Here is a 25,946-nt window from a genome sequence, read left to right as displayed (position 1 = left end):
TTGGCCAGCTGAATTTGTTAGTTTTCGATTGATTGTCAACCATGCATGTGTCAAATTTACTTGTAACAATTTAATTATTTACGATTAGATCAAATTATTGTTTTGTAATTTTAGCTTTTATTTATACTTTCCATTGAAATTACCAGATAGTGAACAGTTTAAGTTGTTGTTTTTTATTTCTTTTTTTTTGGGAAGGGGGGGGGGGGTTATAACCAAAGGGCCGTGTTGGAAAGATTGGGGTCTCTGGCCTTCTGTAAATAACTGGGGTTCCTCATCCCGCTGGAGTACACTGAGCTGGTGTTTATAACTTGCTACAATCCCTGTTTGGCTTCAGCAGAGGGGAACTTTTGTAGGTTGCGCACATCTTTCTTAACTTATTGCAAAGGCAGTCTTCCCACTCTTAATGAGGGTAATTTGACTTGCTTGAGGGATTACAGTTCTTAAGAATTAATGCAGCTATCCAATTCAAAGATTTAAAGAGATCTGAGATTTTTCACAGGTCGTATGCTTAGTGAATGTGCTCCTATCACATAGCAGCTAATGGACTTGAACAGCAGACTGTCATTTAGTCTTCCCTCAGTCTATAGCACGTTTGCCCTTGATGGTAAGTCTGCTTTCCCCAGCTGAGCGGGTTATATTGTACTGAGTGGTATATTTGTGGCGTTCCTCACCGATAGGATCCTATTTCTAAGAGCATTAATTACTGCTCCAAGAGTAAGGTTATCTTTCCGACTTTCTTAATTACAAGCTAGAATCCTATGTTCTACCATTAGATATTTGCCTCTGGAATTAAATGCATCTCGGCATGACAACATTTAGTATGAAAGGTTTTGTCTCCTGTGCGGTAGGCAGCCTTAACTACTTCACTGCTGTCAGACCAAGCATTCTCCGCCACAGCCTTAAGTGCCAGTTTGGCTACTGACAGGTTAACGCCGTTACTGGCAACTGATCATCACCATTACAGCAATGATCAGACACAGCAATGTATAGAGCGAGGGCATCTGAACATTTCCATCAGCATTACAGTAACGTGCGAGCTGTAAGGATGGTTTGTTTCAATTTTTGCAGATCCTCTGCTCTTCGAAGGGACATTTGTTATGCATAGCTCTGTAAATTAAATGGCATTCGTACACCTTTTTACAAAAATGGCTTACTTGACATTGATCATCAAGTCGTTGGCAACATGCAATTAAAGTGAGTTTCTTTGAAACTCCAAAGATGAATTTGTCCACGAGAGGATTTGTGGAATTAACTTTTCATGCCTCAGCTCAAAACTTACATCGGCAACATGCTACGATACCGCACGTATGTAAGTGTCCAAATTGGACGAGGTGCTGCCGTGTTTTGAAAAAAGTGCACACCGGCCAATAGCTTCCATGTGCATTTACTAACATGTCCGATAACGATCCAACAATTTCTTTGATTATGATCGACAAATGTTGCAAGGAGAACTCGTGTTAATAAGAAGTCTGCTTCCTATCAATCAAGTTAAAATTTTGCATGATTTACAACCAAGGTTGGTTGTCCTGGCAGAGCCGGACTAGGACCCCATGGGGCCCTAGGCAACATACTGGTTTGGGGCCCCCTTCCCATCCTTATTTGTCAAATAAAAAACAGAACCTAAAAACAGGTTAGGTAGTCTGTCCTCAATGCCCGCTGAGCCACAGGCAGGAGCATAGACTGCATAATGGATGATTCGGCTATGAGTCCAGGGACCTGTCCGAGGATTGACGATGGTAGCACACACCACTCACCAACCCACCGACATATACTGTATGCCTGCTGGTCTAGAGACCTTCAGCTTCTGCGATCACTGGCCAAGAGTGCTCCATTTCTGACATATACTCTATGCCTGCTGGTCTAGAGACCTTCAGCTTCTGCGATCACTGGCCAAGAGTGCTCCATTTCTGACATATACTCTATGCCTGCTGGTCTAGAGACCTTCAGCTTCTGCGATCACTGGCCAAGAGTGCTCCATTTCTGACATATACTCTATGCCTGCTGGTCTAGAGACCTTCAGCTTCTGCGATCACTGGCCAAGAGTGCTCCATTTCTGACATATACTCTATGCCTGCTGTCTAGAGTCCCTCAGCTTCTGCGATCACTGGCCAAGAGTGCTCCATTTCTGACATATACTCTATGCCTGCTGGTCTAGAGACCTTCAGCTTCTGCGATCACTGGCCAAGAGTGCTCCATTTCTGACATATACTCTATGCCTGCTGGTCTAGAGATCTTCAGCTTCTGCGATCACTGGCCAAGAGTGCTCCATTTCTGACATATACTCTATGCCTGCTGTCTAGAGACCTTCAGCTTCTGCGATCACTGGCCAAGAGTGCTCCATTTCTGACATATACTCTATGCCTGCTGGTCTAGAGATCTTCAGCTTCTGCGATCACTGGCCAAGAGTGCTCCATTTCTGACATATACTCTATGCCTGCTGTCTAGAGACCTTCAGCTTCTGCGATCACTGGCCAAGAGTGCTCCATTTCTGACATATACTCTATGCCTGCTGTCTAGAGTCCCTCAGCTTCTGCGATCACTGGCCAAGAGTGCTCCATCTCTGGCTCTACTGCAAACTCTGTCTGTCTGCCCTTTTTATTTCATTAGAAAATGCTAATATTTCCTTAAAGGAGATTTCCAATTAAAGAGCTCCCCCTGGATTGTCATTCCGGTGGTGATGGTGAGGAAATCCGGTTCCATACCTCACAATCACAACTGGAACTGAGCAGTCACTACCATCTTGAGACCCCCGAACAATACAGGGTGAGGCCAGTGGTCAAATGGTTTGTGTGCACTGAAATCATCATCTTATGTGACACGTGCCTCTATATCCAATCGTGTGCTGCTCTCAGTACATGCCCCTTGTTGGTAAACCTTTTAATCTTACCCAGTGTCTCCACTCCTACCGACAGGTGCGGAAGTCAGTTCCAGCAGCACTTGTGATTTAAGATACAGGGTTCTAGAGATTCAAACTCGTCTACTACCTTTTCACTTGTCTTCTCTTTTAATTGATGTTTACAAATAAAACCTGTTTTTGAAATATATTTAAGGTTTTGCATCTACTAAAATAACCTCGTCCCAGTAATTCTCAAACCAATACCCTAATTTCTCCTTACCGCTGAGTATATAGAGACAATAATGGAGTATGCAAATGAGCTGCTGGCATGTGACACGTTTAGCTTCCTCCCCACGGTATCCCAGGAGCTAATGCCTCTGACTAGCACTTAGCCACTAAGATCAGTTGCTGATGTCGCAGGCCAAGTGCTGTGATGTCAAGTTATTGGAGGAAAGCGTTCAGGCATTTAACAGCTTGTCAGAATTTTTGTAACGTTTATCTCGTAATTAAAAATGTGTGATTATCTAAGTTAAAAAAAGTTAAATGTACATAATAAGCGCAGTCTATGTTCCATTTATTTTAAAACCCTGTACTGGTTGATCTATGAAATTAAATTGGACCATACTTTTTATTCGGTGTTAACCATGTTAAATTATTTGCATAATAAGGGCAAGCAGCCTTCTGCAATAGACAACCTGGATAGACATGTGTTGTGACATTTGCTCAGCCTAAAAAAGGCATTCCATGTTTTTTTTGGGGGGGGGTTCATATGAAGTAAAACAGCCAATCAAAGTAATTCTGCTTTTGCAAAGCATTATGGGAGGCATATTGAACTATAACAGTATTTGTGTGATTAAAGCAGCAATCTCACATAGAAGATTTAAATATGTTTTTTCTTTAAATAGCAAGTTAGGCGCATTCATCTTTTCTTAGCTTGTCGTCCTAAAAGTCATCTCCTTTTTTCAAAAGCTCTCTGATTAACAAACAGAAAAGTCTTCCAGACGCAGTCAGTCTGCTACACAGACTCACAGCTCTCAGCATGTCATGTGATGGCAGAGAGGGGAGAAAGACGATGTCACAGTGTAGAAAGAGCTCAGAGGGGTGTTTCAAAGCTTCTCTGCTCACTATATCATGTGCCATGTGACTGTGGTTGCCATAGTAGTCTGGAATCATAAATCATCAATAGCAGCCTGAAGACAAAAAAAACAAGGTACAATGGTAAATACTAACATTCTTACAGCTTGCCACCGTGATTTATATTTTAAAACCACAACTTATTATTTTATGGGATTGCTGCCTTAACAAGCAGGTTCTGCATGATTTGACAGTCACCTCTCAATTACTTAGGTGACAATTAAATCCCTATTTTTTAGGTTTTTTTGTAAAGCCATGCCCTTTCTTTTTTTTATCAGCAGAGATATGTAAATACTTTCTGTTATAGAAAAGTCCCATTTGTGTCATTTATTTACAGTAGAGAAGGCCTTTGTTCCTTTTAGTCTACCACACCCTAACCTTAATGGTTATTCTATATGGGTCACCTACAATTCCTACTCCACATAAACCAATGCTTCATAGGGTAATAAGCTCAATACAGCTCTATGTAGTTTGGCTACAAGGCCCCATTTATATATTTTACTACACTTAAAAAATATGACCACATATTTGACTTTAAGTATGCTTACAAACCATTGGTTGTGGGTTGAAAGTTGCCCTCAGTTTCTTAAATAGGGATTAAATACCTCTTTTTCTTTACATTGTAAGGTAATACTATTTTATAGTAGAGATATGTAAATATCTTCTGCTTTAAGGTTATTATTGCACTTTACCAGCTGACTGCAGGTGGAATCAACGGTGCATTCAGAACACTGAAATTTGCCATTTAAACTACAGCAAGACCACTCATCTGTGTGTGTAATATGTGTATATTGTATGTGTATAGTAGTATATACATGTATATAATGTTCTGTTTTATCAGTGAATGAATGAAAGCTTCCATCTAGAACGAATGCCATCTGATGTAGGAAAGTCTCTCCGCTGGGTCACTCGATATACACTCCACTAACAGACTAATGTATTTGATACAAGACTATTGCACATTCATTATACAGTCTGCTAGCCCACGGTGCTAATTTTCTGCAGAGAGCCGATTTACAGTTGTGACAATAAGGGTTAATAGCAAAACACGCTTCAGTAAAGCCGAATAAATAAATAATGGATAGGTTTCACTTGTGTTGGGACCAAGAAGAGGCAGCTAGGAGCAACATCTTAAGACTACCAGACGCCAAGACACTGTAATCCTGATAGAATATCCCTTTCTGTGATAGTCACTGACCTTGCCAAGCTGTCATTAGCAGGATGTCTTCAATTGTTTACTCAAAGCCATTACAGAGAAGTGTCCTCAGAAAGTGCAATAGTTTTATTATTGATCAAGAGCATGAGACACACATGAATTTTTTTTTTATTTATCGTTAATATTTTCCTAATAAAATTCACTGAGCGTGGTTGGGGAAAGTAAAAGCAAGTCTCGTTCCTTTTAGATAAAATTAAAATGTTACATGATTTCCAACCAAGATTACCTCAATTATCTCATCATTATACTTTGTGAAACATCCGTTAGACATTCCTGGGATGTGATAAGTCCCAGGACCTCTACGTTCTAGGACCAGAGATGGTGGTGAGAAGCATTCAGCCACCGCAGGCACCGGAATCTCTTTGCCCGTACTTTCATTTGCTGCTAGAACTCTTTCCTGTTCCACAGCAAACTCTAATTGGCTGTCAGCATTCACTGTAGGACAGTAAATGGAGTGCGCTCGAGCTTGGATAGGCTCCGTTCCAATTGGGCATGATAGCTCTACAACTGAGGTATGGTATGTACTCTATTTAGACCTCTGAAAGGAAAGCTTTCTGTTTTATACACTAGCCATTAGATTGGGTATTTGTATATTAGCCACTACCGAGGGGTCTTCTCTGTATACTAGCCACTAGCCACCAGAGAGTTGCGTTTACGGAATAATCACAAAAATGCAATCTATTTTATACACTAGCCATTAGATTGGATATTTGTATAATAGCCACCAGAGAGGTGTCTTTTCTGTATACTAGCTACAAGAGAGTTGCTTTCATGGAATAATCACAAGAATGCAATCTATTGTATAGACTGGCCACCAGAAAGGGGCTTCCTTCTTTTTTTTTTTTACTAGCCACAAGAAAACTATCTGCATTGTATACTAAATACTAAAAAGGGATTTATTTTGCTAACTAGCTTCCAGACATGAGAAAGGTGTTTATTTTGTTTACTAACCAACAGAGTGATTTATTTTGTGTACTAGATGCAATAAACAGGTCTTTTTGTATTTGTATGGTGGACACCAAAAATGTATACATATTGGCTAACAGAAAGGGATCTATTTTGAGTACTGGCCTCCCGAAACAAGTTTACTTTATACTAGTTACATGAAGAGTGTCTGCTTTGTACACTTGCCACTCAGATAGCAAGTGTACAAAGCATCAGACCCGGGCAGACAGAACACTGTAAGAACAACAGGAGGGCACTTCGCTTACCAGGGTGCCCAGCGTAATTTATTTATTTTTTCGACATGGGCTCCTTCTCTTTAAACTTCCTAGTCCCAGCTCTGAACAGAGCAGGGATCGGAATAGCCGTACCGAGGGGCCTTGGTGCAGGGGAGCGGCGCATGTACAGTGAAGGAAGAGGCTGAAAATGCCAGTGCCAGCCCTGCATCACACAGTTACAGCTACACATGACAGGTTATCATTCTGCTTACTGCAAATCAGGGTCAGGACTTGATTAGATATTCTGCAGAAACTTTTGTAACTCCATTTGGTGTTTGACTAAATCTTAAAATATGGAAGAGGTTGTAGAATGGACGAATAGCATACCTCCCAATATACTCGATTGGAAAATTGGGACAATTTAGTCGATGGCCCCTGATTTGCCATTACCGTGCCCGAGCCACCAATGCCATGTGCATTGCATTCAAAGCCAGCAATGAATGTACAATTAAAATATATAAGATATCCTTTATTTCTAACACATTGCACCAGAATTATTTTCACGGTCAAATCGCTCTCTATATATTAATAATCAGAAATTACAAAATAAAAAAAGGCTATGCAAACCCACAAGAGCTCAGTGCTCATCACACCATCTTTTATCTAGAGGAGCAGAAATTGTTTCTAAACTGTTATGAAATGTTATTATTCTATTTATTCCCATCCTGCATACGTAATTTTCAGTCATGAGGAAAACAAGAGAAACAGTTGTTGATGGACTTAGCAGAGAGCTGGATTAAATAAGCATTAGTCTAGTGCAGCTGATTACAGGGATATGAAAATGCAGTATCTTAATGGTACATATTTTTATGTAGCGGCCCAGTTGCTTTTCATTTTGCAGCTAATACGTCTAGTCTTATGACTCATTTACCTCTTTAATTACCTTTTGCAAGGAAGGCACCACGGTATATTAATGCGAATGATTTTTACTGCCCGTTTATCACACACAGTGCCCCAGAAGTTGAAAGGCGTAATTGACTCAGAAGAATGGCTCGTGGAGGAAACAATATTTAGTTGACAGTTTTTCTTGTAGTCTCTGTTGACGTTTATGAGTTTACACTACGCTGTAGGAGCAATAAGCACAATTTTCTCTCAATAACAGGAAAGAGGTGTTTAAAGAATCTGTTTTGCGCGGCGAGGCTTGTTCATTTTTTTGTTATTCGATTTATGTAATGTATTTGGGAGTAGCTGTGGTGTCAGCTGTGTTGTGTTTTGTTTTTTTTTGTGTGTGCATTGTATTTAATCCACTGCCACTGTTTTATGTACATCTTGTTTTCAAAAATACTCAGCTGGGAAATAGGATTAAGAAAAGAAAAAACATAAATAAAATACAGGTGATTTCAATGTGATGGATTTAAATACGTTACAGGGGTTTTTACAAGAGCATATGTTCTGAAAGCTGATGTGAAAGCTCTGGAGTGCGGTCTAAAAATAGTAGTAGGTGTTTAGAACAGGGGCGGACCTAGACGTAATTTTTAGGGAGTGGGACGATTTTGCATAATCACTCCCCTCCTTCATTCTGATTGGCTGGCCCCGGAAAACCCCGCCCGCCACCCGTGTTTGGCCCCACCCCCTCCACACGTTTTGATCGATGTCTTGGACCCAAATTTAAAATACTTGTGCTGCTAGGGGGAGTGATTACCCCAATTGCCCCCCCTGGATCCGCCACTGGTTTAGAACAGGCTTAGTTGGTGGATTTTGTTGAAAAGAAGGAATTAAAAGAAGCACAAAACTCAAAACTGGGATTGGTTGATTTACGCATAGGGGCAGGGCTAGTGTCATGTCTGCCTGATATGACTGAAGTTTTAGCTTTTTGACCTGTATTCGGTCCAATTGGACTATATCCTAAAATTGTGGAAGGGCTTCAGCTGTCTGTAATGAAGTGGGTGGGGAGGGATGGGGGGGGGGGGGGTAGTATTTTTAACAGAGTTGCAGCCAGAATGTCGGGTAACAATCAAAAATGTATTTTACCGTTCCGCTTTGTATCTGAAAACTTCACTTGTAGGGTTTAGTGGTCATTTAAGCAGATAATATAAGTTATGGGTACAGTTATTCATGTGAACCACTATATTCTGGGCTCAGATCTATGAAATTATAACCTCTTTTTTATTTATTCATTTGATTTTATGTTTCAATTACACTATTAAAACAATGCAATATAAAGTGTTATGGTAAGAGAGTGTCCTGTCTAATAACACAAAGTGTACACCCTTTGTTACACAGAGTATATTGTATACACAAGATAGCAGCAACAGGACTGAAATCAACCTTATCATTGCAGTACATTATCACTGGACTCTGTGGAGCTTTATCACATCACAGCTCATGATTTAAAATTTCTGGGAGAATTTTAGGTCAGGTCGACATTTCTACAGACGGGGACGAGATACGCACACCCTGATCCTTTGGTCTGTACGGTGCTTGACAAACGCTGTTGGGGACATTTCACACTTAGTGATTTAATTGACTGGAGATTGGCGTCGTCCACTTTACAGCGTATGTTGTCACTAACAAGCCAGGCTTCTCTTTCTCCTGCCGTATGTCGCTAGGCCAGTTGCCGCAACTTATATACATACATGGCATGATGGTAATTGTTTAATTACATGTTAATTTGAGAACCCATTAAACTATGGCCGGTCAGCTCTTGAGAAATGATCCGTTTATTAATTCCCTGCTTGTTACATTGTAATTCCACTGCACTAAAGCAATTAAAGGGGAAACAGCGCACCAAGGGCTGGACGGACTATAGTGTTTTGTCATCATTTATTATTAATTTTTATTTTTTTCTATTTTGTTCCTTTTTCTACCTTTCATTCAAATTTACAGGAGTTTAAAGTTTAAATTTGTTTTACAGCAGATGTGTGTATGAATCATAGATTAGTACGTTGTTCACATATCGGGGTAAATGTATCGCAAGTGTTTTGCTGGCATTATTTAAAAGTGCCATTTTATTAAAGGTGGGTTTAACCTTTAATATAATTGTATTTAAATACCGACGGTCAATCAATGAAAATCTGCGGTTTTGGATAACCGCCGATTGATCCATTTACTTCATTGCGTTTTTTTGGTTTTCGGTCCTTAGTTATACAGGTCCAAAGTAAAGTAATGTTTCTTGAATTTTTGTAAAAAAAAATAAAAGTGAATAGGGACTCTTTGTAGGTTTTCTAGACTGTCATCTTTTTTTGAAAGATCCAACTGTAGAAGCAAGGAATAGTTTTTCAATTGAAAAAGGCCACACAACCTCCCACAGATTTGGAAAAGGCCCTCTAATTCCGCCCCCCCTCTCTACCTCTTTATCTCTTGTAAATAACTGCGTCTCTTTTCCATTTCAGTGCTAAAATAGGTGCATTTGGGCACCTTATCCGCACTTAGCAGGAGACAGCACCCATCCACCATACTCATTCCATTGCAGACACCATCTTCTTGGCTTGCAAATCCATGTGTTTCCCAGTAAAGCAGGGATTAGTTACGCCAACGTAGAAGCTTGACCTTTTGTGCTGCGATGTCGCACTTTTGCGCTTCGTAAATGAGTCTTTTTATAGCCCTCTATTATTATTTTAGATATCTGAATGCTTACTGACAGGAGTTTTGGTGTGCATAGAGAAAAAAATATGATCTATCCCTCATATCAAATAACTTATTTTCCTATAGGTTCTTGAAAATATTACATATGTTTGTGAATGCTACCTGTGGCTAACATATATAATGCATTTAAGATTTGTAGTCCTTAAAGATGGAATCCGTACCCTGTAGTATAAACAGCCGATTTTAATAAAAGCTCACGTTACAACAATTTAACCTTTTATGATTGAAAGTATATATATATATATATATATATATATATATATATATATATATATATTTTTTTTTTTTTAAATTGTATAGACTTTTATTGAAATATTCCAAAAAACAGAAAAGTAACTAAAGAGAAAACAACAGCATGGCATCTAGAATACTGCACAGACTGAACCAGATAGGTAGAATAATCTGTATAACAACATAAAGAATACACAGGCACGTAGGAGAATAAACATCAGAAAAGTTGTTGTGGGCAACAATCGTTATATAAGCTAAAAAAATTCACCACACTGATACAGTGGTTTAAATATACATCACATGTGTCGCTAGGTTACAGAAAAAATATAGTGCAATTAAGGCATTCGAAAATGAGAAGACGTGAGTGTGCACAGAGTAAGTCATGCCAGGAAACCTTACCACCCATCATGTGAGCAATTAGTCAATAGGTACCAGATCACTACAACAAGCTCTGTATTGCGAGTGGTACCATTGGGACCAAATCTTGTGGTATTTATTCACTGCATTCCTATTAGTGTACATATACCTCTCGTGTTGCATTTTGCCATTTCAAGCAATCTCCATTTATGGAACTCAGGAGAATCAGGAGCGAGCCAAGTCATAAGATTGAGTACATAATTATAAGTGGTCTTGTTAGTAATGTCCTCAAAGGAGATACCATAGAGACACCATTTGGCATCAAGAGGGCCAGGCCGTGGGGGGAATGGGTGGGGGGAAGCAGCCGGTAAAGTATTTAGGACGGACACAATCCCAAACCCATCCAAATGATGTTGACCACCTGACACTCCCGTAACGTGTGCCAGAAATTGCTCCCTCTCAAATCATATTTCGGGACAGTTGGAATTGTGTCTTCTACCCATTCTCAACAACCCTAGCGGAGAGTAGTAGACCCTATGAAGAAAAAACAAATGAATTTGTTGGTAACAGAGGCAAGCCGTAGCATCTCTCAAACATTTTAAGCACTTGTGTCCAATCATCATCAGAAAGGAGCCCCATTTGGACCGAAAAATTGCCAATCCATCAGGCGTTATCTGAAAGTAAAGGGTAGAGCACAGGACAGAAATTGTTTTCCGAGTACCCACAGTGGATAATAGCCTCTTAAGCGGGGAATCCTGAATCAGAGGTTTGGGGGGGGGGGTCTGTAAATTGAGAGGTAAGGGTATGTCGCAGTTGAAGGTAACTGTAAAATGTGCGGTTGGGGATCCCATACTCCTTTTTCAACAGTTCAAAAACCTAGAGTGTTAACCCCAAACCTCCGCCACATATTGTAGTCTTGCAGTTTAGCTTGTTGAGGGAGAGTGGAATTGTAGAGTGTTCGGGTCATACCCCTGACCCCCAAGCAGGGCATTTGCTTCCCTCCATATTTCAATTGCTTGCCTAATAATCAAGGAAACCTGTCTAGTACACCTACCCACCAAGGGGAACTGCAACGGAGTCAAAGGAAACCAATGGAGATTAAACGGTATATTACCAATATGTCCTGCTTTATTTTATTCCAAAAATTATTTTGTGCAGTTATTTACCTACTTTGAATCTGTCTCCTCCATTTTGGTTCTGGCTTTTACTTCCAATTCCTATTGCCAGTAGCATACTTATGTAAAATAACCGGAGGAGACTGATTCAGCAGCTTTCTAGAAGTATAAAATGAAAGTGGACGCTGTGATTCTGGGAGAGCAATAAACACTTACACCACCTCATTGAGGGTACGTGACTGTTGAATCCTCAATGAGAGCCGGATCATCCACTAGTAAACCTAGGCTCCCTCTAGGGCCCTGTGGGCACTGAAGGGACCCCAATCACTCTAACCAGTTATTATGTGTTCCTGTTTGACAAACTGGTGGGGAAGGGTGCCCTAAACAAGTATGTTGCCTAGGGTTCCATAGGGTCTTAATCAGGCCCCTCAAAATAGGGATCAACGTTCCCTATTTAAATGAGCTGCTCATCTTTCACAAAAACTATTATAGCAGACTTTGATTTGCGCTATTAAGTATAGCTGTAGTCTGCTAAAATTACATATCCTATTTATTATAAGGGCAAAAATAAAACCCAACACTTTTCTCCTCTTCACAAATAAGAGGTCTCCAGTCGTAGTTTTGCACCAATTAAATAAGTGTATTGACTTAATTTAAGTGGTTTTTGGATTTCTAATCCCCCCCGGAAAGTAAAACTGATGTGTTAATTTTCCATGATGTCACACAGCAGAGACACATTACGAGGAAGGAAGGAATGGTTGTGTGTCTGTAGGACTTGTTTGCTAAGTATCTCTGAGCAGTCGGAATGGAACTTTCCCCCCCCCCCTGCCATCTGTTGTTAAGCTGGCAGAGAGCTAGGCCGGCATATACAAACAAAGAGGGAGACCTGTTGTAAACTGAACCTGTCAAGTTCTGCATAGCTGTACTGACCTCCTCAGTGAGAAGGGCAGATCGCTGTACCAGGCACTGGCTGCACATACAACTTGTAAAGGAACTTGGGGGGGCGATGTTTACTTTCTCTACTCTATGTTCCTACCAAGGGCCTCAAGTAGTTTACACTAAATCTTCCCATTGACACGACGTCTTCAGCCTGAATTCAGCCTGAAATGATTGCATGTAACAAACAAGAAGCACTGGGTTGTGAGAAACTGTAAACCTTAAATGAGCAGCATATTCAAGGCCTCGCTCCTCTACCTGCACACAAATCTGCGGTAGCCCCAGCAACCAATCAAATATTAGCTTTCATTACTTAAATGTTGGGCTGTGAAGGGCATATATAGAAACTGTCGCAGGACCATAGTGCAGTTGTAATAAAATGAGCCTCTTAAGAACTTCGCGGTTGCTCCAAATGTAATGCCCCTTGTCATCTCCTCTCACTTTTTTGTACTTAGTGCCTCATTTTGTTTTTTTAGTGTTGCAAAGCTTTCTCCCGGATGATGTGAGTCACATAGGTTTAAAAGGAATTTAAATTCTCATTAATGCTGCTGTTGCACCGATATACTTCAGTAAAAAAGTTATTTAAGAAATCTGCAATTTCCGTCAGGTGCAGTACTTGGTAAGAGACTGTAGGAGGCGCTAACAACAAAAACTATCAGTAGATAAGAAACAATAACAATTAACGTTGCATATGTACACACGAGTCGCAGAGTACTGAGGAAAAGGATGGGCAGCATCCGAAAAGAGGACTTATATTCAGCAAATGTAATTATCGTTATATGAAATGACAAAATTGGATTCAGTTTTCAGGTATACATAATTACACTGTTTTTTTTTTCAACATCATTATCATAATTTATTTATATAGCGCCACTAATTCCGCAGCGCTGTACAGAGAACTCGCTCACATCAGTCCCTGCCCCATTGGGGCTTACAGTCTAAATTCCCTAACATACACACAGACACAGACAGAGAGAGAGACACTAGGGTCAATTTTGATAGCAGCCAATTAACCTACCAGTATGTTTTTGGAGTGTGGGAGGAAACCGGAGCACCCAGAGGAAACCCACACAAACAAGGGGGGAGAACATACAAACTCCACACAGATAAGGTCATGGTCAGGAATCAAACTCATGACCCCAGTGCTGAAAGGCAGAAGTGCTAACCACTAAGCCTTGTGAAAAATTCCCTGATCAACATTCATGTACTGTTGTACTGTGGGGGTGCCATGTTAGAGCTGTCTGTGGATGGGGGAGCCATGGTGGGGCTCTCTAGTGACATGTATAGGTGTGAATCACATATCCAGAGATTTCAGCATAAAACTGAGGCAGAGATTGACATTACACTGACAGCTGCTGAATAATTCATGACCTGTCTCGCTAAGCTCCGCCCCCCCACTGGATTCATCGACTTATACTACATTTATATGCATTCCTCTTCTATTCGTCAAGTGGCATATACAGCAGACAGCTTGCCACCAATGGTGACATTGTTGGGCTGAGTGAGAATAATAGAGATTGCCATTTAGTAAGATGCACTGCAAAAGCCAAGCAGTGTTGGAAAACAGAAAATCCAAAAATAATATGACTACATTAGGAGGTCACCCCATTGCTATGTTTTTGCAACTGCCTGTAAGCTAGCTCCACTGTCTATTAAACTGAAATCACTGTGTAAACAGTCCGTGTTGTTCCTGCTCTATACAATAGCCAAGAGATCAGGTTACACCTGCCTGCACAACTTCTAGCAATTAAAGCAATTAGGCCAGAGCTATTTTACAGTCAAGGTCTACCGTGACATTCAAGTCCAAAGCAAATCTAATAAGAGGCTGAAATGGTTGTTGTTTTTCTGTCACTGTATCCACAGTGTTCCTTAATAATAAATAATGAATGATGTGTCACAGTAAAGAAAGGCACTGCACCAGCTAAAGCAGGGTTGTCCAACCCGCGGGCCACATGCGACCCAGCACGCCTGTAAATGTGGCCCAGAAGGAGTTTTGGTTGTGGCAAGGGGGCAGCACTGTTAATGGAAAAAAAAAATCCTGCAAAAAAAAAGAAAAGAAAATACTTACCTTGCGGTCACGTCAGCTGGTACTCCGGCTCCCTCCCTTGTCTCCTCCTCTGTGCGGTGCTCGCAGTGAATGTCGGGCGTGATGTCATCACGCCCAACATCCATTGCGGAGCGCAGCACAGAGGAGTCACCCGCGTGAGAAGAACAATCAGCAGCACAGAATTGGAGAAAAGAAGAGAAGAGGACAGGAGAACATGCCGATTAAAAGGTAAGTTAAGGGGGATTTTGTTTATTATTTCTAGGGACGCTGACAAGTGAATAAAAGTCACCTGGTCCTGGAGCATCATGGACCTTATCTCCCTGCTACATACTTCTACTTGAAATACTAATGGGGCATTATATATTATTCTCTTTGGCCCATTATAAGTTGTTATCCCTTAACTAACATAGTGGTGTAATTAGCAAAACAGGTCACAGTTTGGGGTCACAGTGATGTATATGTCAGGTACCGCAGGCCTAGTCAGGGCACCATGATATACAATGCCTGGCTTAAATGCACTTTATTGATATTGCATCGAAACAATACAAAAAGTGATTATAGTATAATAACTAGAGAGGATTTTTTGAACAGGGCGATTGAAAGGTAAGTATAGGGGGATTTGAAAAAAAAGTGATATATATATATATATATATATATATATATATATATCACTTTTTTTCTCATATATATATATATATATATATATGTTAACTATGTTTTCTATGGTTTTTTGGATGATCAGCACAGTGGCGAAGTGATAGCACTTCTGCCTCACAGCGCTGGGGTCATGAGTTCAATTCCCGACCATGGCCTTATCTGTGTGGAGTTTGTATGTTCTCCCTGTGTTTACGTGGGTTTCCTCCGGGTGCTCCGGTTTCCTCCCACACTCCAAAAACATACTAGTAGGTTAATTGGTTGCTATCAAAATTGACCCTAATCTCTACCTGTCTGTCTCCCTCTCTGTCTGTCTGTCTGTATGTGTGTGAGTGAGTGTCTATATTAGGGAATTTAGACTGTAAGCTCCAATGGGGCAGGGACAGATGTGAATGAGTTCTCTGTACAGCGCTGCGGAATCAGTGGCGCTATATAAATAAATGATGATGATGATGATCAGCTATCGTTATTTATAGTGTATCTTATGTGCGGCCCAAACCAACTCGTCGTCTTCTAATGTGGCCCAGGGAAGCTAAAAGGTTGGACACCCCTGAGCTAAAGCATACCTCCCAATATTTAAACTCTGTCCCTCGGCAGAAAATACCCTGGGGGAGTGTCTTGTGCTTTGGGGGTACTGTCTTCAACCATGTCACCTAAAAGCCCCTCGCTCACCTGTGCAAAGCAGAGGTCCCGGCAGCCGGGACAAAAGTCCTCATCATCCTGAGTCTCAAGACAAACTCAAATTAAGATCAATGCATAACATTATCCTTTATGAAAAATGTTACGTAGGGTTTAAACATAAAAGCTGCCCTTTTTTAATTCTAATAAAAATAAAGGTATGAGCAAATGTCGCCATTGAAACCTTACTTTAGCCACAACTCTGAACTGTCCCGCTTTCGTCAGCCTAAATTGATATTGTCATGCTTGAATCCTTTGAGTTTGTCTTGCAGCTTTCCAGGGCGGGGACACTCTTAGAATGCTCCGCCCACTGCGCTGTAGGACAGTAGAATGAACATGATGTACCTCATCAGAGTGAAAACATGGAAGCTATGTAGGACAGCACTGCAAGCTATAAAAGTGTACAATAAAGACACAATCATTTTATTATTAAAGTCACATGCTAGAGATCTTTACAGATGAACAGTGGTAATATCCAAGTTTGCTACATAAACTTGAGGTAAAATTAGACAGATTGGGGTTTAGATTTTTCAACGCCTATCCAGCATCCTCCTCCTTCAGGAGTTAGCTGATGACCTCATACATACGCTAGTTGAACTTAACTAGCCAACCAGATTTATTATTATGCCCAACCAAATCTAATTCAATCAGATTCTGATCATTTAGAAGGATCTTTTCGGTGGCCACAAACTGCATAATGCCAGTATGTCTGGAAATAGGACAACATTTCTCCAGTTTTGAACTGGATATAGGTCTTCCAAAACACATTTCGGGGTAAATTTACTTAACTGTGGGTTTGAAAAAGTGGAGATGTTGCCTATAGCAGCCAATCAGAGTCTAGCTATTATTTATTTAGTACATTCTACAACATGACAGCTAGAATTTGATTGGCTGCTATAGGCAACATCTCCATTTTTTCAAACCCACAGTTTAGTAAATATATTCCTAAATCTTCAAGTCAACGCCTCAACAACTGGTTCCCTGCAATTTAGCCATGTGTTTGAATTAATTAAATCCTTGCTGAATCAGTCATTCAGTGGTCCTCCAGTTTGACCGGGGTTCTTTGGTGTAATTAATAGGGTTACAGACTGGAAGGCTTAGGTGCATAGCACAAACCAAACTCTCTCACAACCACAGCTATATTTTAAATCTCTTCAATACATTTGTTTTCTTTTTTTTTTGGTGAAAAGCTCTCAAAACATCATTGTGACTAGTATTTAGAACATTATGCGAGGTACAAAGACCAGTGATATTACCACCTTCTTGGACAGTGAGACTCAGGGGCACATTTATCAACCACCGCAGAAAATGAAAAATAGTTTTCAATCCTTATCGCATTGATAAGGATTGAATTGTTTCTCATATTTATGAAAAATTAACACAGGAACAACAGTTCCGAAAAAACTGCTGTTCCTGTGAAGTGGAAAACATACTGACCACTGCCTCTTCACTGCCGAAGTATGCGATCCAAGGGGGTCCTCTTCTCACTCCAGTGCGCATGCGCCGACTGAAAACCTCGGGCATGCGCACAAACATCCCTGCGCTATACAGTTGCAGAGAGAGAGCGTTGAGTGACAGGGAGAGATCATGTGATCCCTCCACACATGTGCTGTCCAGCTCTGCTCTTCGGAGCAGAGCTGACAGCTCTGAAACTTTTCAATTATGATAATATGCGCACGTACATTAACATGCTAAAAAAATGATAATTTTTTTTTATCAAACTTTAGTAAATAGTGATACTAAGCAGTGGCCATACACTGTTATGGGGACTGCTCAGTGGGGCATATTTAAGAAGAAGTGTTATCTATGATATCTGCTGCGATACAGTTATAGTAAATAAAAATTTTGAGGTTAAAAAGTGTGTTCAATCCAACACACTTTTTATTTTCATAAATAGGCCCCTCAATGTTCCCACGCCCGAGCTTGAACGAGTGTATACACTTATATTTCGCTCAGCAGATGACCCTGTATGACAGCAATCACAGACATTCCTCCTCTCAACTGCGCTTTTATCCAGCACAGCAGAGGGGGGAGAATATCTGCTAAGGACAAAGAATTATCTTTTATGAAAATAGCTTGATTACGCTTGTTTAAATGGGTTGATAAGGTTTTAAATCCACACATTCCAATGATTTTAGCATGCAAAAAAAAAATATTTTGTAGAAAGCACTGCCTGTTGTAAAGGAAGATCTAAGTTCTGCGTCCCCAGGGGTGTTCTTAATCAGACAGAACCGCAGGCTAAATTAGTAACTGTAATGCTCCTGCCCTCTAACCTGACAGAGACCGTTCTTCCTCCGTTTGTTAACAAACAATCCTAAGTACAAAATTGTGCTGGAAACATTATTATATCTTCAAGCTATGGATTAATCATGGGCCATGGAAGAAATGGGACCGATTTTTAACAATTCTTTATTTAGTGAAAATCTAAATCTTAATTATAAAGCAGGGCAAATCCTTTCTAAATATCTGCTGTCGCTTTGTTTTGGTCTAAATTGTTTTTTACTGGTTTGCGATGCTGCTTAACAACTTACTCGCACATATATACACTTAAATGTACCTTTCGGCTGCAGGGCTGCCAAGAGGAATTTTCGGGCCCCGATACAGCAACTTTTTGGAGCCCTGTCCATCGCCACTGAAGGGCATGTGGCCACACTAAGTTGGTGGCTCTTGCCACTACACAGGCTGGCACGGGCCCCCAGGCTGGCCCGGGCTCCGGTACTTTCCTCCTGCTCCCACTATCTCCGCCCGCGCACAGTGGCAACTATTTTGAGAACTGTACCAAAATTCAGGTTGTCTAGTTACTAACAACTCTGCTTTGTGCCTCAGTGAGGTCACAGCTTCATAGTGAATTGATAGAGGGCACAAGCAAGAATATTGACTTGGACCAAACAATGGCTGCCTATTTTGTGGGTAAGCAACGGGGTCTTGCCATGGTTATCCGTGTCGCTATCACAGATGTGTGACAATAACAGAGCGTTTGATTGGATGGGAACAACACTCGCCACATTAATGTCTAGTTTGTTTAGCCATTATTCATTATCCATATGCATTCTTGTAACGTCACAGGAGATCCTGAAATCTTCACCAACAGGCTGTGTGCAATCGAGCAGGAATGCAGTAAATAAATAAGCCTTGTTCCCAGCCAAGAAAGCAGTGGTTGTTGTTTTATGTGTGATTTATTAACAACAATTATCAGGGAGAGTGATGCTCACTTCCTGTATGTTCTCTTAGCAATAATTATACAACCTGCATTAACTGTCAGGTCGTGTAACTGATTCACTGCTGGGCTGGAGTAAATTACAGAGCTGCTATACGTTGAGGCTTGTAAGGATGAATGGAGAAGAGCTGACATCTGGTAATTACCATTCCGCTGGATAACTTAACTGTGTGTCCCAGCCACGGATGTTAACTGGCCTCGTTAACTCCTATTGAGCCAACACTACATTTATAAATAGACGTCTACTCGAGTTGCCGCACATACAGATGTGCCCATCTAACCGAGTGGGGGAACTTGCTTTAGTAAAACTGTAATCCTGATATCCATTTACCCTGTGTACTGATTTATGTAGTGTCAAGGTGAAGGGGGAAGTGGATCTGTACTGTAACCCATAGCAACCAATCAGATATTTGTTTTAATTTATATAACTGCACAAGGCAGCTAAACGCTGTGATCTGATTGGTTGTTATGAGTTACAAGACTTCATTGTTCTTTGCATTAGGCTATTAAATAAGCCCCAAAGACTGATTGTGAAAGTTGAGGAAAGCTTACCAATAGTCTCTCTCTAGAACTACAATGTGGTGTCGCCCACCCCCTGCTCTCCAAGGTGGTCTTGTGAGCCGGAGCATGCGCCAAACCAACCGCGAGGGAGGCTAAAGCGACATCAGCAGGCCCCTACCCAATTTTTGCTATGGGTCCCCGCGATGCACTTTTCCGCCCCAGGTAGAGTTGACTGTTGGCTTCTGTAGGGACGAAAGCCATCATCGTCTTTTGCTCCACCTCACTGATTCTCCCTCCACCTACACTTATTTAAGCTCTAGGTTTGTTGGGTAAAGTGGGCAGGGCTTGATGATTTGATTGCCCCGCCCATGTGACAAATCATGTTAAGTCCCGCCCACCTCTTTTCCTAACTCGCCTCCACATCTCCTGGAAGCAAGGTAGGAAAAGTCCTCAAGTGTATATGTATGTATACTGTGTAAATTGTTCTCTAATTACATAAAATGTTCTACCCTGGGGTTGACTGGTGAATAAATTGGAATGCAGTCCCATTTAGTGACCTTTTTATTCTTAGGAGTGCAGATATTTTTATTTTTCAGCTTATACTTGCTATATGTATGTATATGCTTTTTTCCTACAAATAATATCCATGTTTCTTTAAGAATAAAATGATGTTCTTGTGATACACAGTCACCCCCCCTCCCCCCAGTCCTCTGTTTGTATGATATGCCTTTTGAACTGTTTTGAACTGGGGTTTTTTTTTCGTGGCTGATCAGTTCTACCTAATATGTCTCTTGATTTCTGCTATTGTAATACTCAGACGACATGCTGTTCTACTCATTTTTATAAGCTTTAGATGCTCCTGCCTGTCATACGCTGTGGGTTTATCTCCAGCGTCTGGATTTGCTTTAAGACTTGCATGTCTATCAAGCTTCTGTTGCTTTGAATGTAAGATCAAAAGAAGATGAATTCTTGTAAGGAAAAAAAAAAACCCTTCAATGAAGAATAAAAAAAATTGGGACCTGTGTAAACATCCACTGAGAGCTTCCAATGCGTTACTTTACTGAAGACTTAGCACTTAGTAGTGACACAAAATATCATATTCCCCCCCCTAACTAGGATAAGAGGACCCCCCATTCCACATAAATTAAATATGGCTGCAAGACTGTTTATCCTTTTCGCATGCCTTGGTACAGCGTTAGAAATGATATCTGCGATATGTCACCAATATGACAGCAGACAGAACTCCGATGATTAAGAAGAAACCAATTTACTCATCTATAGTCATAACTAGATGGGCTTCTTGTGTGTTATGAATAATTTAACCTCTTCAGCACTAAGAATATCACAGCTGCAAGTTATTCATTTAAATGCCGATGTGACAGCCTATTTCTGCAGTCTTATTATCTCCGAAGATTGCTGGCTAGCCCCACCAACAAGAGAAACTCAGGCAGGTGCCTATAACAGCATTATTTCATGGTCACCAGTCACAGACCTCTGAGATATTAGTAAATTTAGAACATATTTTATTACATTGTTATTTCAATAATATTTTGTAATCTAGATCCATAACTTTGTTGATGTAATATATATTGGTTGTGCTTGTGTACCCTGTTTATTAACCAATCAGATCATCAGAATGCTCACAGCAGGCGGAGCTTAATGTTGTGCATGTGAGAAGTAGGTGGGGCATTTGCATCATCAAGCCGCGGGTCGCACAGTGGCCCCACCCACCTTTGCGGTAGATAGGTGCTCTCAGGAGATCTGCTTTTCCTCTCGGGTTACTAAACTAAGGTGCATATAATTACTCTGGCGATGTTTTGAAGTGACTGCTCTACTTTTATTTTTCTTAGAGAGTGTCATTGACCCAGAGAGGTGAGACCCTCCCCCCCCCCCCCCAACTAGAACAAGACCCCAATAATACGTTGGTTGTGTTAGAAGGTAGTGGTGTTGTTTGTGGAAGACCAAGATAGTTAGCAGTGCTATACGTCATACAGATTTACAGGTACTGCTATTGCATTTTTATAAATATATTTATTTTATATCACTCAATAAATATTAAATAAAAACATTTATTACCCTAGCTTTATAATTTCTAAGAATTACTTACTTTATACTATTAAGTTGATCATTTAAGTCTAAATAGCTGTATTCTTGAACGCTTAGTGGGGTCCCTCGGCCTTGATAGAGACCAGACTCCGCCCACTTACTATGTTACTTCCTGTCTCTCAGTTACTTGCTTAATATGTGGCACAGTCTCTGTGCACAGTAAGCAGCCACTATTTGTCCCTGCTCTCTAAGACTCACATTAGTAGGGAAATGTCTTTAGCAGTGATTCACTTTCCCAGGACTTCTTTTAGTTAGTGAGTTTGGTGTTAGCTGAAGCGGTACCACCTATCTGTCCTATAGACTTGGTGTATAGGTGTTGGATTGGAAGTCCTGGTGTGGTCCCTGTGTTCAGGGACTGCACCTGTCCTGATGACATAGAGTGACTGTGGTTCTTGCTTTATGGGGTCGGTCTGCTGGCAGTTGTAGTCCTCTCGCTCACTCGGGTGATCATGGTCACTGAGGTGCTGCTAACCTTTCCTACACGGACTGCTATCACTAAAGTCACTCTATTTTTCCAACTAACTATACTTATCCTATTCTTTCTTAATCAGATTCTATCTATAATCTAAATCCCAGGCTTTTCTGAGCTTGTCTTCCTTTTCTGATGTACTGTCTCCTATACCTATACTCAAATTAGTATCTCTCAGTCTTAGTTACTTTGCAGCAACTTTTCTCTCTCTTTTTGCACTATTCTGCTTTCTTACATATTAATCCCCTGTGTTTGCTTTTCAGTCTCTTCCCACAAATCTGTCCCTCTTCACCTCACTGGTTATGATGCCTCCTTCTTTTTCTCCCTTAACTTTCTCTGTTTACTTTTACTTACTATGTTTCCCTCTGATCGTTCTGTCACTTTGAGCTCTCTTCTCTCAGTCGCTCCTCTCTCTGCCTGTCCGCTCCTCACCCCGTCGTTCACCCTCCTCCCCGCCTGCTTTCCCTCACCACTTTGTTAGCGGCCAATCCCTCTCCTGCTTCAGTGGCTCCTCGGACACTGCCTCCTTGCTCTCTGATTGGCTCCTTCCTGTAGGCTGGTTGGAGGTTCTCTTTGAGTTATATGGGTGGCTCGTACCATCCAAGGGATAAGCATGAAAGTCTCTTATGTCTCTAACAGATGAGTGCTAGAGACAGGCTTCCAAACAAGCATATTCTCTCTTTCTGATAAGATGGGCCCTAAAATCAATTAAACAATCAACTATAGCTTGCTTCATTCCCTACATCACTGCTTTGGCTTTTCACTGCTCTATGGCATGCTTATCTACTATAATGGGCAGTGTTTGTTCTTTAAAAAAATAACATTGGGGAAAGAATTTATGCACACTAGGTCTAATCATGGTGAACTTATAAATAAGAAACAGGTTGTCTCCTCTGTAGTTCTGTATATGTCAAGCTGTACAGTAAACATGATATTAACGGCATATCATTGTGCATAATATGAATGTTAGGATGCATACACTCTGGCATGTAGCATTGCTTTGCAGCACAGCATGGTAAGTGAAGCATGGATGCTTGTAAAAATAGGGATCACTGATCTCTTCTACAAATACAGTTTCAATACATTCTTATACTTTCCCAAACGCTTGATGTGCCACACTGACAGCACGTGTATAAGAGTGATCAATTATCTGTATTTTACAGGCATCCAAGCTGCATTAACTATTTGGAGAACACAGCATAAAGAAATGCACAGGGTGCATTTAAAGCATGTTAAAGTGCTTGAAAAAAAAAAATGCTTGTAAACCGCTTTGCGTTTATAAACGTATTTGATATGCGCTTAGAGGTTAATGTAAGTTTTCAACTGTGGTTGCTTGCGTCAGACATACTGAAATAGAACAAAAAGCGCTCAAAATAGCATTCTGAAACGTTAACACAAGTTAAGCGCGCATAGAGACGTAAATATGTATGGCTTCATTGGTTACAATGGGTCTGATTCATTATGGATAGTAAAGCTAAAAAATGAGTAACTTTGCACCTTGGCAAAACCATGTTGCATTGGAGGGGAGGTAATATGTGGGGACAGATTTATAGTTGGGGTAGGGCATGTCCTAGATAAACTTTAAGGGGGGTATTCAATTGTTAGCGAGACGGGAGAAATACCCGTGCTCGAAAAATATTACCGTTAATACGGTAATTTGCGCGTAAATACCGTTAATACAGTAATTTACTCGCTGGATTTCAGCTGAAATTCAGCGAGTAATTACCGTATTAACGGTAATATTTTTCGAGCGCGGGTATTTCACCCGTCTTGCTAACAATTGAATACCCCCCTAAGGGGCATATTCAATTGTCCGGTTCCCGCGGCGCGTAAAAACTATTACTGTTATTACGATAATAGCTGGATTTCAGCTCGCAGCTCAGGGAGCTGAAATCCAGCAAGAAAAATACCGTAATAACGTTTTTCCCGCGCATTATTACCGTAATGACGATAATAATGCGCGGACCGCAAGATTCTCGGCGTTTCCGCCTAGAATTGAATATGCCCCTAAATTTCAGTGTAAAAATAAAGCTATCCAGTATCTGTGTGCTACATGAAAAACAGCCAGTATTTAACTTATGTACAAAATAATAAACTAATTTGCACCCCTTGCATTGGAACATGTTATTTTTGTACAGGAGATAACTCATTTTTTTTTACTTACTTTCTTTCCTTAATGAATCAGGCCCAATGAGTTTATGTTCCATGTGTTTACATACACTTAACGTGCTTAGAAATTGCATGTTGAAAACATAATTTTAACGCCAGTAGGATGGGTAGCGTTAGATTAAGGAGCGTTGCAGTGGCTAATAAGCTGCTGGTCAAAATATGGTACTTCTACCACATATTTCTATTGTGATAGATAGATAGATAGATCATACTTACCAACTTTCTGAAGTTGGCTTCTGGGAGCCTGCAAGGGGGAGGTGGGCGAGATGGGGGGTGGGGCTCCAAAATTCGTGTAATTTTGGACCCGCCCCCATGATGTAATCGCGTCATTTTACAGCAGGGGGCGGTGCCAAATGCTGCGATTCCTGGGGAATTGCGGCGTTTTGGACCTAATGCGGGAGATTGTCACACTCTCCCAGGAGTCCGTTAGACTCACGCGAAATGCGGGAGTCTCCAAGTCATTCCGGGAGAGTTGGCAAGTATGAGATAGATAGATAAAAAAAAGTTTCTTTAATTTGTATTAAAATTATTGTTTGCTTAAACTACACATTAGGAACAAAAGTCAGTGAGGTCCCGTCACTGAGCTCCTCCATATTCTGCCAGTATGTAGGTAGCACCTAAAAATCGACACTGAAGGGTTAAGGGAAACCTGACACCAACTTTATCTCCTAGATCTGGTTTAGACAACTTGTGGCTCGCAGGCTGTTCTTGGAACTACAGATCCCAGCATTCGCAGGCACTGCATGCTGGGATTTATAGTCCCGACCACAGACAGGTTGTTTCCTAATTAGGATTTCCCAGTGCAGCATGTAAAGGGTTAGCAGATGGCAATGACGCCTCATCATGCATGGTGGAAGATATGAGATCAGTTTGCAGTGTGCATTATATCACATAACGGGGCTGGGGAGATGTATAGACTTATTTGAACAATGAGCTCATTTAGCTGTCTGGAAGAAAAAGGGAAAAAAAAAAAACTGTGTATTTTATTGTTTGTTGGTCCAGGACACCGATGTAATTAGTTTGGTATGTGCCTACAGATGGGACTTGTGGTCAGAAGAAAAGAAAAATCTGTTTCTGTGATAGAGCTCTTACTTGTGAATTACCTGCAAGCTCCAACTAATCTGTGCGCTGTGAGAGTGGGGGAATTCTTGTGGTCTCTTCTGGAAGCAGACAGCTACTGTTAGAGGCATGTCCCCTGTTGTTGCCTACAAAGGGCAATGTTCCGCTGTGTTTTCACTTTAAAGTGAGCTTCAGCTGCACAGCACTTCCTGTTTATTCATCTTTTCTTTCACCATTCTACAACCCCCGCTTCCCTCAGCCAGAACACAAGTCTACAGCAAGGAGCCCTAAATGCACAGGACTGTACCGACTGCAAAGCTAGACTCTTCTCCTCAGTAAGTCTTCAAAGCAGCATCCAAACTTTCCCTCTGTACTCTGTCTCCTTCTCTGGGGTCGTTACCTTGCATGGCACGGTT

The 25,946-nt window shown here is 40.9% G+C and overlaps 1 protein-coding gene across 11 annotated transcripts in view; it reads left to right on the top strand.

Annotated features, from left to right (window-relative positions):
• FOXP1 (forkhead box P1) overlaps nt 1–25,946 on the top strand; it is a 508,980-nt gene that overhangs the window by 348,414 nt on the left and 134,620 nt on the right. Inside the window, exon 1 of one of the 11 annotated variants that reach the window (XM_075183451.1) lies at nt 25,711–25,865. The exons of the other annotated variants lie outside the window; for them this stretch is intronic. The gene's annotated coding sequence lies outside the window, so the exon portion shown is untranslated. Of the gene's footprint in view, nt 1–25,710; nt 25,866–25,946 lie in introns of those variants that run through there. 11 annotated transcript variants of the gene reach the window in all.

This window comes from Mixophyes fleayi, chromosome 8 (genome assembly GCF_038048845.1).
Source record: "Mixophyes fleayi isolate aMixFle1 chromosome 8, aMixFle1.hap1, whole genome shotgun sequence".
Classification (NCBI taxonomy): Eukaryota; Metazoa; Chordata; class Amphibia; order Anura; family Limnodynastidae; genus Mixophyes; species Mixophyes fleayi.
This window is presented reverse-complemented; position numbering and strand designations above follow the sequence as displayed.